Source organism: Schistocerca piceifrons, chromosome 2 (assembly GCF_021461385.2).
Source record: "Schistocerca piceifrons isolate TAMUIC-IGC-003096 chromosome 2, iqSchPice1.1, whole genome shotgun sequence".
Classification (NCBI taxonomy): domain Eukaryota; kingdom Metazoa; phylum Arthropoda; class Insecta; order Orthoptera; family Acrididae; genus Schistocerca; species Schistocerca piceifrons.
Genome location: NC_060139.1, coordinates 330,306,267 through 330,319,628, shown reverse-complemented (window position 1 = coordinate 330,319,628; position 13,362 = coordinate 330,306,267). Strand labels below are relative to the sequence as shown.

General features: G+C 37.7%; 1 protein-coding gene across 2 annotated transcripts in view; it reads right to left on the bottom strand.

Moving 5' to 3' along the window:
* The window catches only part of LOC124776547 (targeting protein for Xklp2-like), a 135,622-nt gene that overhangs the window by 71,969 nt on the left and 50,291 nt on the right, over window positions 1-13,362 (bottom strand). The window lies entirely within an intron of this gene.

Genomic DNA, 13,362 nt, shown 5'->3' with positions numbered 1-13,362 from the left:
GGAGGTGATGCTGGGACAATATGAATAGAAATTTAATGCCAAGTAGTGTGAAGTATAGTAGGAGACAGTGGGAGGAATGACGAGGTACAAGAAAGGGGAAGGCAAGCCCATGATTTTCTGCAGTATGTGAGAAGCCTGGTTTGGAGCAAGAATGTACTGACAAAAAGAGAGCGAATATTATAACGAGCATATTATGCTACAATATTCATATATGCAAAAAAAACATGGGTAACGGAGAAAATACAGGTTAGCAAGATATACGTTTGTGGGAAGTAAATTTAATAATATTACGAAAAGGAAGTTGCTACTCACTATATAGCAAAGAATAGGACTCACTAGAATGAATATAGTAAGGAATGAGATAGTGTGAGAAATAGCGAAACAGAACCCCACGCAAGAGACCATACGATAGGTGAGCTAAGATGGTACGAGGTTGTTAAAAGAATGGAATTTGGCAGTACACCAAGACAGACTCACGAATGGCAATAGGAGGAAAAGCAACATAGGGTAAGACAGATATAGATCAATCAGAGTGAAGGAATGTGTGGTGAAGAGGGAAGCAGCCCAAGAGAGTGGAGAGGGAACCATGTTGGAAAGGCAGGAAATGATGGTGAGCTTTTTGTTCTAGATGAAGAATATCCACACTTCCAGTAACATACATGAAACTATTTATTTATTAATTAATTACTTGTCATTAGCCAACATTTGTTGAAATAGACAGTTTTGACATTACATTTGATAGTGAATCTAAAATTGCGAAACTATGTACATTCAGATTACATTACATGAGGATAAAGAGTTATTCTCTACATTATAATTCCTTAACATCATAGTTACCGTATTTACTCGAATCTAAGCCGCACTTTTTTTCCGGTTTTTGTAATCCAAAAAACTGTCTGGGGCTTAGAATTGAGTGCAAAGTAAATGGAAGTTCTGAAAAATGTTGGTAGGTGCCGCCAGAACTAACTTCTGCCGTCGAATATATGTAGCGCTACACAGGCATACTTCGCAGGCACAAAGATAAATACTGGCGCCAAAACCTCTGCGTCAGTAAATAAATTTTCTTTTAAAAAAAGGTGTAAGACGAGCTTTTTCTCCACCCCGAGTTTCGACCACTGCATTTTCATACATTATCCAACCAAGTAAATACAAATTCCGTGTTGCTCATCTTCAAATGTAGCAGCATTTCAATGTACTACGAAAATCCGAGTGGCAAGACTATTTGGGATGTTTGTCAATATGGCTAACTCTACGTTCTGAATTTTTTCCTACCTGTGAGAAGAGATGGTTGCTAATAGGAACTTTTATGAATTGCGAATCACATGCAGTATTTTCTTCAACATAAGAATAATACAGATATAAACATTTTGCCATGTATTCTTTCGTGTTTGCTGCTATCTCATTTAAATCCTGTCTACCTAATAACCTACGAAACTAGTGTGAGACAGCAGCAAATGCGGAAGAATATACATATCATGTCATGTTTATATTCGTATTATTCTGATGCCTAATAGTGATACAATCAGAAATGAAGCACGGCAATTGACTAGATTTTTAAATCTAAGATGACTAATTTCTGTGCAGAATGTAATGTACAAAAGAGGCGTCTGCAAAGATTTTCAAACGGAGAAAAATTTTAGCTAAACTTTCGTTCAGAACATCTATCATACGCAGTCTATTATTTGGTTCTTGTTGATCATTATCAAAGAAAGCAGCAGTATAATTAACAACAAATAGCAGTCTCTTGACATTGTTTCGCTAATGAGACAATTCCTTTCTTTTTTTTTTTTTATTGTAAGCGGCGGTAGCGCGCACGTAAGCAAGCCATGCCGCGAGCGGCGACAGGTCATAAACACTTACTATCAGAATGCGACAAACAATACATGACACAGTACAATAATGGATTTTCAGCCTAGAGTGACGTAAACACCTATAACAAAGAGAATGGCACTTATCAGATCAAAGAAAAATAAGCAACCCATTCAAACCAGACGAAGCACGCCTGACGCATAGCAATGGCTACCTGGTAAAGCTTAACTGCTAAGCTTACGACTCAAACCAAACTACCGTAGCTGTATCGTCATTTATTCTACCTAAATTGTGTCTCATATTACAATAGACCAACTTTGTTTAGATTTGGAGGTGCGGCCTATAACTTTTCTCTCCCCTTGAATTTCGAGTCTCAAATTTCAGGTGCGGCTTAGATTCGGGAAATTTTTTTTTCCTTGATTTCGAGTCTCATTTTTCAGGTGCAGCTTAGATTCGAGTGTGGCTTAGATTCGAGTAAATACGGTACTCTCTACTACATTCCAATTCCTTTACACCATAGATACACTTATCAGCTAACAATTTGTGCAGCTGCTTCTTGAAGGCATCACCTTGTAGGTCTTTCAGTGATTGTGGTAACTTGTTATATAATTTTAATCCTGTTTGCTTAAAGCTACTTTGGACCTTAGACAACCCCGTAAAGTCTACATCAAGATTGTTTTTATATCTGGTATCATGGGAATGAACATCCGTTCTGGAAGGTAAGGTATGTATTTGTTTTTTTATGGAAAGAAGACACTTTATATACAGAGAAGGTAATGTTAAGATGTTAAGTTCCTTAAAGTGCTTTCGACATGATTCTTGGCTTTTAATACCCGTAATTGCTCTAATTGCTTTCTTCTGCCACATGAACACTGTCTGAGAACCAGTTGAGTTGCCCCATATTTTTATTCCGTACTGTAAGTGAGATTCAAAGAAAGCATAATAAGAAGATAAAAGCTGTTTTCTGCTAACTAATGCAATGTCTCAACTTTGTGCCATATTCATGAAGTAAACAGTTTACACAATTAAACGTTTGTAAAAAGGAGATAAGCATAACCACAGCAGCAATACAGTTTGAAATGTAGCAAGATGGAATAACTACACTTGCTCCGATGCCACTCCTAAGTGGCATGTTTGTATAGGTAGCAGCAAACTCAGCCCACGAGTTCAGTGATCCTCTATCTGTACACTGCTGTTCATAACAAATGTGTTTTAAGTGCTAAATGTTCTTCATTGATGATTGGGCTTTGTGGTTATGACTTCACAAAATTTGGTGGAGAACCCTTGTCCTTTGAAACACCTACGCCATCGCGATTCCAATTTGCCAGCATAAAATCTGTTGCCTTCACAGCCAAGTACCGGAATACAAGCAGTACATCATTCCCAAGGACTGTATATTCAGAAAACAAAGGATTCAAAAATTAAGTTCCAGAAGAACTCTTCTGGTAAAGAATTTCACAACAACTGAAGAATTCATCAAACAGTGCCAGTACATTGAAGAAATGCAACAGAAAAGGGATGGGTGAAAGAAGTATGACTGATTCCCGAATGTGACCCCTATGGTGGTTGTGGAAGACCTTCATGATTTCAAGTTGTAAGAAAAAGAGTGTTTTATGGCAGGCAGAACTGTCTGACTAAGTAAGCAAGAGAGAGTTAGCTGCTATGAATGTCAGCCTCACACACAGCAAGAGGTTACAGAGAAGGTCTACAAATATTTCAATCTCTAACACCAATCTCTGCCACCAGCTGCACACACCAGGAAGGATGTGTCAGAGTCAAATCAAACAACGCACCATTTGACAAATGAAGTACAACCAACTCCTCCATCATGTACATTAGCTGATCAAAACATAGTCAACATTATTCTCAAACAGGACTTTTAACAGGTGTCACGAACAGTCACACTGCGAAAGGTCAGAGCACCAGACTGATAAAGCCATTTTAACAAGCATACAGATTTTTCTGGGAACCAGTTTGCTGTTGAAGATGGTGCCATTCCACAGCCACCAAGAAGATGGGCTCCTGTTGTCAATCTAGAAGCTCAACCTGTGAAGCTTTTGTCAACATCAAAAATTTAATCACACTCACAACAGAAACACATGTATCAGTGACAATCTTAACTATTATAGGTGGGTAAGGAGAACTTCGGATCACTGTAATGAGCGGCCAAAACTCGTCCCTAAAGGTACATTTGTAGGCACATCTCGCCACTCAATATCAGCTTACATGAAGAGCAGATCTGCCAACTGCAGAGAGGCTGGTATACAATACTGCCTGTTGTGACATTTGCATCCAACACAGTGAACCAAAGACACTTCACACTATTCTTTCCACTCCATGGTCATGACACCAAAACAATAATGAATATACTGTTCCCATTTCAACCAGATGATACTCAGAATGACTCAGTGAAACATCACCAGAATGGAAGAATATAGCGGGCTCGTACAAAGTTCCTTGTGCCCAGAACAAGAATGCTATAACACGAAGCATCAACTAGTGAGATACTGTTCAGCAGACCTAGTATCAATATTTACACCTATCCAGAATGTGGGACTAATAGAAAAGCTTTTAAAGCACTACCTTTACCCATATCTTATTTGTTGATTGCCGGACGTCACAAAGTCTAGGATAATGACCTTTCACCAAGAAAACAAATTTACAGGTATGTTACCCACATTGTTCTCTATTCCTCTGTATGAAGTTCTACTACAGTCCTGAGGCACAAAACGACAATTGGGGCTTCTCACTCATGGAAACAAAAGACTCATTCAAAAACCACAAAGCTTTGATGGGAGAGGCTATCTTCAATGCTAATCACAATAACGTGGATGTGACAAAAGGGCCAGAATACGAGGATCTGCAAGTGCCACCATACAGAGGACTGTTGATAAAATATACATTCAGGGTGCTGTAATCACGTCCAATGAACTTCTAAGGAGGACGCAATGCACAAGCTGTGCTGCACGTATTATGTAACAGTGGCACTGGCGTTGGTATGCTGAGGCTTATCAGTTCAAACCCAAACAGAAATTTATTCAGTAGTTATCATTTCTGGAAGTTTTTCAAAATTTCTTATGGTAATATATTCTGGAATATTTCATGTCTGTACAAACAGAGCAATCTCTGATCAGTTCAGCTCTCTTCTACCTGTGCATTGGTGTCCATAATAAACACGCTTTTAGTGCTAATGTTTTACTCTATTGAAGACCTTGCTTTTGGATATGGTCTACTGTGGTTACAATGTGACAATATAAAAATTATTCATTAAATCTTGATTTGAGACACTTCATTTTTATGAATATAATTTACATGTAGCTATTAGTAAGAGTATAAACATTATTTGTTGAAACTTTTACTTTAAGGACATATTCATAGCATGTGAATTATGAAACTATGTGACATTAAAAATCCAACCTCACTAACAATGGCTTGTTTTAGGATTGAGCTATCTTATACAAAAGGCCTCTTTATGCATGTCTTTTTTCTAAGTAATTGTATTCGAGAAACAAACACACACACACACACACACACACACACACACACACACACACACACACAAAATTTGAATGACCATTCCGATTTTAAAAAGCAAACTTTCCAAAAATCTGGAGTTACTGTCTTGTACCCCTAATTTTTCTCAATTAAAAATTTATTCTTTTACTACGAAAATACATTAATAAAATTTTCAGATGTAAAATCTGAGTTTCTAGAAAAATCTTTATGGGCTTTGCTAGAACACTGGGGGGAATAGAGTGTGTTTAAAAATCCACTACGGAAAACACACTTAATATCAGTGCCAAGGAAATACAATTAATAGTTAAAATGATATAACTTCAGTTCCAGGTCTTTGTAGACTGCTGACCCATTTTCTGATAATTGTGGAATTTATTATCTTCGAGCTCATTGTCATAAAACTGCTGTGACAAATGTGCTTTACTTTAAAAGCAACTTCGATGGAGTCTGCTTAAAGCAGTTTCTGGACCTAGCAGTTCATGTAATTGACATTTCAATGAAAATGAAGTGAAGAATTTGAGTAATGTTACAAGTTTTCAGAAGTATATTGTCTTCTCGATCAGTATGCGTAGACTACAAGGGTACTTTTAGGCTCGATAAAAACTTTTGACTCATTAAACCATACATTACTCGGAACCTAATGACTAATTATGTAACAGAAATAGCTAAATATTTCAGTAACAAGGGCTTGCAGATTAATTTCAGCCCAACTGTTGTAGGGATCTAAGCTTTTGACTGTTGTTCAAAAGTTAACTCTTCACACTTCGCTGCTCCCCCAGCTGCTGTTAAATTTAAGTTTACAGTGGATTTCCTGCCCTGTGTCTCAGTAGCTCTCTGCATCTCTGGTCACTTAGTTGTGCTCGGGTAGTTTGTTGCAAGCTCACTTTATGGCATTTAACTTCGCTTTATGTCTTACTGTTCATCAGGGTTGTCATCAGTGTTAAAGAAAATCACAAGACATCATGGCTGCTCCAAGGATGAAATCAAAGAGATTCATAGCAACAATGAGGATAAATTATTCTATGTTGATGTATGCGATAGCTCCTCTACAAATTCTGAAGGCAACAGACCTACTATGTCTACATCAGCAGATGTAGAACTTCAGTCTTATGTTTCCAGAAGAGAAATAGAATCCAAAGAATCAAAGTTATAGAAGCTTTCTGAAAGGACTGCCAAAATTCTATCAGAAACTTTTGAAGAAAAAGTTACCTTTACATCTCTGTAGATGCCTAGCACCTGAAAAATTCACTGAATAGCTTCAAAATCAGGAACTAATTTGGACACCTACAACAATGTTAATCTTGATGGTGACATCTTACAGCGACAAAAACAACATAACTGGAAGCACTCCTGAAATAACTAGCACAGAGTGAGACAAGCTACTTCAGTTGGCCCAGCACAGGAATATGCCCAAATGCAGGTTAATTAGTTCAGTTAGACATTACAGAATAATGGGGCTGCACTCAGCTTGGCATGTGCCAAACACATCTGCAGCAACCGAATGTTTAAACAGATAGTTCTCACCACTACAATGTAAATAATTTATTCTGAATCTTTACAACAAACTGGTGACAGTTTCTGGGTGTGAACATCTATAAATATGGTAAGTGGGTAAACTACATTAATTTTAGAAGTGGAAAAATTTGCAGTAGCCTGAATCACCTTAGCAAGCTATTGACACTAGTCTAGCCAAACACGAAAATATAACAATTTAGACTTTTCGTAACTGTGAGACTGAAATATGGAGCTGTTCAGCAGAAACACAAAATATTGCTGTTACAGTAAGAGGCCACAAACTCTTATACTTAATACATTTTATACCCTTTTAAATCTTCTGTTGTTTTGTCCCTTAAGAAGTGAAGCAAATGCAATAGATACTACTTATCACACCTACAATGATCACAACACCAGCACAAAATGGAGCTACATTCGACAAAGGACCAAAGTGTAGAATGAAATATCTAAGTCCACTTATCAATGGTTTGATTTGGATTAACAGGCTGCCAGATTCAAGGAGGACACCCAAGTGGATTACTTCAACACAAAATTAAAACATTTTTAACAGAAAACGGTTTTATTAGATCAAAGAATTTTAACAGGGAATTGTTATTTGTAATATTATATGGCTCAAGTTAAGAATCTGTTTCCATCACCAGCACAGGAACTGTAATGTGATAACTACATAACTTTAATGTGCATTAACTGTTTTATGTAACATTTTGAGCATGATTATTGTATTTCTGGTACACCCGACACTTGCAAAATCTACTCATTTGATGACTGAATGAATGAATAAATAAATAAAGCAAAATCTTATACATGTGACAACCCAGTCCCTCACCATGGTAACCTCACACGTTTTGCACAAAGTGCAGTTATCTATGAGTGCTATCTGAAAAAAGCCGTGCAAAAATACAGGTAAATATTGATAAGGTTTCAAAGTGATGCAGAAATTGCAACTTGCTTTAAATGTCAGAAATGTAAAGTGTGCACTTTACAAAATGAAGAATTTTAGTATCCTAGGACTTCGAAATACATCAGTCACAAATGGAAATCAATCATATTAATTTGTCGGGTTACAAAAAGGAATGATCTCATAGGATTAGTCGAAGGTAAGGTAGGTGACAGACTGTGACGTAGCAAGTGGATTCTTCCCATCTGTTATGTTTTTTCTGCTCCTAGAAATAATTTTTTTTAGCTAGTTATCATCTTACTTTCCATACATTTATATACTTGCATGTACTTGCATGTAAAACGTAACCTCTTGAGACCTTCCTTACACCTGATTTCATTTGAATTTATTGTTCAGATTATCATTTTAGTAGCTCTGTTTACACTGGTGTAATTGATGGGCACTCATAATTACAAAGTACAATTAACTGATGTTAATACTACAGTTCACAACATGCAAAAGCCTATGCACTAATGAGTACATTTGAAAAATGTAAAAAGGTACCAAAAGAAAGTCCGCCTATTCGACTTTCCAGTAACACTTAACTAACTCAAGAAATTAATTGAAGAGATAATTAGCATTCTAGTTGATAAGCAACCATATTTTCCATCACAAATTTTTTCGTAACCATTGTTGGATTCTGAACTTTGACCAAATACTTTTGCTACTTTAATTTTCCTGAGCAATATGACACGGCACTGGTTATTTAACTCACTAATCAATAATTTCATGTAATTTGATCTAATTTGCAATATGGCACTCACGCATGTAAACAAGAATATCCACATTGTGTAATAATAAATTGATATTAATGCTATGCACGTATTTCTCTAAATTTCTAAGCAGCAACATTTTCTATAAGCCAAAATCATAATAGTTCTTGCAAATGAAAGAAGAATCGAGCCTACCCAACTTTCAAAGTATAATTTAATTTATGAAATAGCATTTTATTCTTACACCTGCCTGTAAGTAGTCTGACGTCACCCAAAACTGGCAGTTCACGGTTTGAAATCTCATGAGGTAACCGTGTCAAGTGTTTTGTCAGTGGTGACTACTGGCACTATTATGCTCATTTAGTACGCAAAAAGAAAATATGCATACTGACATCCATGAAACTCGACAATATCAATACCCAAAGCTTTCGACTGACTTCCTTAATCAAAATCAATGAACGTAACAGAACTGTGTTGTGATTAGCAAGAGGTGTGAAATGTCACTTTCATTGAAAAGAGCGATTGTTGGACATGGTAATGCTCATTATGGATTGACTTAATTCGATTACCACATTGTATTTTTTCTCAAATAAATTGCTGCAGGATTGTGCTAAGTGTGAACCGTGACATTTTCATGTATATGTGAACTTTGTTTAGTGCCACAATAAATTAAATAACTTCGCCACTGGATTGTTGATAGGTAATTGTAGGTGTTGACCTGGTTCTGTACACAACTGAGTTTTCTCCCCTAGTGTTCCTAACAACTGAACTTCGTGAAGAAGAAATGTATTAGTGCAATTCAAATCATGGCCTCTTACTTCCTCGAGCAAACACCATTCTCCACTTGTTTAGGCTTTCAGCTTTGAGGTGACCAGAGGTCTAAAAAAAAAAAAAAAAAAAAAAAAAAAAAAAAAAAAAAAAAAAAAAAAAAAAAAAAAAAAAAAAAAAAAAAAAAAAAAAAAAGGCCAGTACCACTAAATTTCCATTCACTGGCAATGTACCAGTAAAATGCGAACATTCTACAAAGGTGATTGTTTTGAAATCACTTTTGTAACCCATTTTAGAATACTGTTCAATACTGTACAACCTCGTACAATCTTGCAGCTCCAGGTCTAGTTCTCTGATCAATTTGATCATTTCATCTGATGTGCAGTGAATGGCCGTTACAGTTCTTTGATACACACTTTTGTAAGAGGACATTCAGCAACACCATGGAGGACTGAGTGTAAGAGCCACTTAGATCAGAATTTGAAGAACTAGCCCATTTCCATTCGTGTAGCAGATAACCATATCTGCCTTGCCCAGTTTGAATCCAGTTCATGATCCTCCATTGGCATCTGGGGAGATCACATCCTTTTGTCTTGCGTCAAGGTTTCTCAATAAGGTGTGTTTTACTATTGCTGTCAGTTCCAATTGGATTTTCCATGAATGGCTGACACTGAAAGACCAACAAGATAAGACTGTTGCATGCCAAAACAGTTTCCTTGATTTTAAGCATTTGTGTTCTGCTTGTGCCATATCTTTATTAACAAGTAGCTACGGATTTTTCTGTATGCTGAGCTACACGTTCAGGGGAGCTTATTTTTTTTTTTTTAGGTCTGAAGGTGGGATACTGATGGAAACAGAAAGCCAGAGGGTGTTTGTACTGCAGCTACATCACATAAATATCCGTATTGCCTGACAGCTGTATGTCTACCTTCCTCGAGTAAGCACTATTTACCTTGCTCAAACAGCAGCGATTAGCAACAATGTATGATAGGGTTAACCTGTTCATCTTAGCACACAAGTATTACGTACCAATGAGGTACAAGCAAGCTTTTAAAGAACATTTCCCATGTTTATTTTAGCTGCTACATTTCAGATATGCTGCTTGAAAGTTCTGTCTTGTGTTATTCCTATGTATTTTCGTGTACTGCAGTATGGCAACACACAGCCTCTGAATCTGACTCCTCATTTTTAATCTGGTTGTCTGTTGCATGGTGGAATGCATATGTAATTGTTTCTTGACAATTTAGATAGAGGCACCATTTCCTCAAATATGCATCAAACACTTCTGCATCAGATGATACAATGGTTTCAGCAAGAGGAAAGTTGGAGCTATTCATAACCAACAAAATGCTATCAGCGTAAATCAATTTTCTTGTAGATTTTTCTAGTATGTTGTGTATTTTCAGGATGAAAAGGTGGGGAGCCAGAGCAGATCCTTCTGGTAAAATCATCATTTAAATAATATTATTATGTAACAGTCAGAATAGATTTGAAAGCATATTTTTCAGTGTGTTGTTAAGTATGTGATGTCAAGAAAGCAACAGTGATAAGGTGAGACTGAACTGTCTGGAAAGACCTGTATGCCATAGGACACAAAAGTTGTGAGAAGGTACTTTTTAGGCCCAACAAGTTCGTAGAGTCTGATGGCTTTGCACATTTGTCATCTTAATATTAAAGATATAGCAATTATCCCACGAAGGCCTACTTTCGAAGTTTCAACATCACGTGAAGAACCTACACCCCCCCTCATACCCTTGCTGTGCGTTGATCTTAAAGTATCATAAAAGGAAGAAAAGTAGCTCAAAGGGAAAGTACCAGTCTGTGCCCGACAGTGTACAGTATCAATATGTTAAAAAAATCCACGTGCACAAATGTGATTCTTCAGGGGACCATAAACATTTCTCCCATGAGAGACCAGTTCATAGTTACCAGTGCAGAATGCGCGAATTTGTTGATTGAGCCACAACCTCACCTCTGCTTGAACTTCATCGTTATCAAAGTGAAGTCCTGTAAGGTGTTCTTTAAGTTTTGAAAACACTCCAAGCTCCGTCACATATGTAGGTGTTAGCACCAGCATTTCCTTCATTACCAGCAACAACAACCCACTGTCAAACGTTACTTATGTTGATACAATTGTCACTGTCCACAGATTTAGTTGTTCTATGTATTTCAATTGGAGGCATGTTTCCTGTGGTTAGAAACTATTACAGTATGCCATTCGGAACCCTCTGATGTGAGAGGGCTGCAACTCGCCCCCATGAAACGGGAATGTCAACTGAGTAATATGTACGACATTCAATTCCTCAACCAACATTGAGAACAGAATAAAAAATTCAGAAGCAATACTTTTCAGAATGACCATGAAGTTTCAACTAACTTGGTGAACACATGACAGGGGTTCTAAAGTCATCGCAACTGTTCTGATGTCATCAAACTAAGTTTTTAGTTAGCATTCTTCCTCCAATAAAACTATGTTTTACTATCCCCATATAATGGGCACTTCATACTTGGGCAGGCAGTCTTCACCTGAAAATTATTCGACAGTGGCACCTGGTGGCATAAGGAAATTATTAAAAATTATTCTGTCTACGAAACTCTTAGTATTTTAAAATCAAACAATGCATTTTTTGTATAGCATAAGTGAAGCCCAAAAATATTGTGCAATTTTATGTTAAGTAATGTAAAGTGAATGTGTTGGGAGACGATACTTTGTTAACTTTATATTATGCATATCAACAATGTAGGGAAAGACAGATTTCACTCTCACAAAGCAAGCACACCTCACGTGTGCTTGCTTGTGTGTGTGTGTGTGTGTGTGTGTGTGTGTGTGTGTTTTATTGCTGAAGGCTGTGGGTGAAAGATTTATGCAAGTGTCTTAATGGTGCCTGTCTGCAACCTGACTTGTCTTTTTTGCAGTAAGTAGCCATCTGTCTTTTCCTATGTTGCTGATATTCCTACCTGGGGTTTCCAATGTTTGATTATACACTGAAATTCCACAGAAACTGGAGCAGACACTCGTATTCAAATACAGATATATGTAAACAGGCAGAATACATCCTTGCGGTCAGTGCACTTGTTACATCAGTTACTGCTGCTACCACGGCAGGTTATCAAGATTTAAGTGAGTCTGAACATAGTGATATAGTCCGTGCACAAGCGATGGCACACAGCACCTCCGAGGTAGTGATGAAGTGAGGATTTTCCCGTACAACCATTTCATGAGTGTTCCATGAATATCAGGAATACAGTAAACATCAAATCTCTGATATCACTGCCGCTGGAAAGAAATCCTGCAAGAACAGGACAACAATGACTGAAGAGAATCGTTCAATGTGACAGAAGTGCAACCCTTCCGTATACTGTTGCAGATTTCAACGCTGTGCCATCACCAAGTGTCAGCATGCGAACCATTCAACAATATGGGCTTTCAGAGCTGAAGGTCCATTCATGTATCCTTGATGACTGCACGGCACAAAGCTTTACGCCTCACCTGGACCCATCAAAACTGACATCGGACTACTGAAGACTGGAAACGTGTTGCCTGGGCAGACAAGTCTCGTTTCAAATTGTATTGAGCAAATGGACATGTACAGGTATGGAGAAACCTAATTAATCAATGGACCTGCATGTCAGCAGGGGACTGTTCAAGCTTGTGGAGGTTCTGTAATGGTGTGGGGTTTGAGAAGTTTGAGTGATGTGGGACCCCTGACACATCTAGATATACTCTGACAGATGACACATACGTAAGCATCCTTTCTGATCACCTGCAGCCACTCATGTGTACTGTGCATTCCGACAGACCTGGGCAATTCCAACAGGACAATGTGACACCCCACACGTCCAGAACTGCTACAGAGTGGCTCCAGGAACACATTTCCGAGTTTAAACACTTCCACTGACCACCAAACTCCCCAGATATTCACATTATTGAGCCTATCTGATATGCCTTGCAACATGCCGTTATCTGATATGCCTTGCAACATACCGTTCAGAAGAAATCTCCACTCTCTCGTACTCTTACGGATTTACGGACAGCCCTGCAGGATTCATAGTGCCAATTCCGTGCAGCACTACTTCAGATGTTAGTTGAGTCCATGCCACATC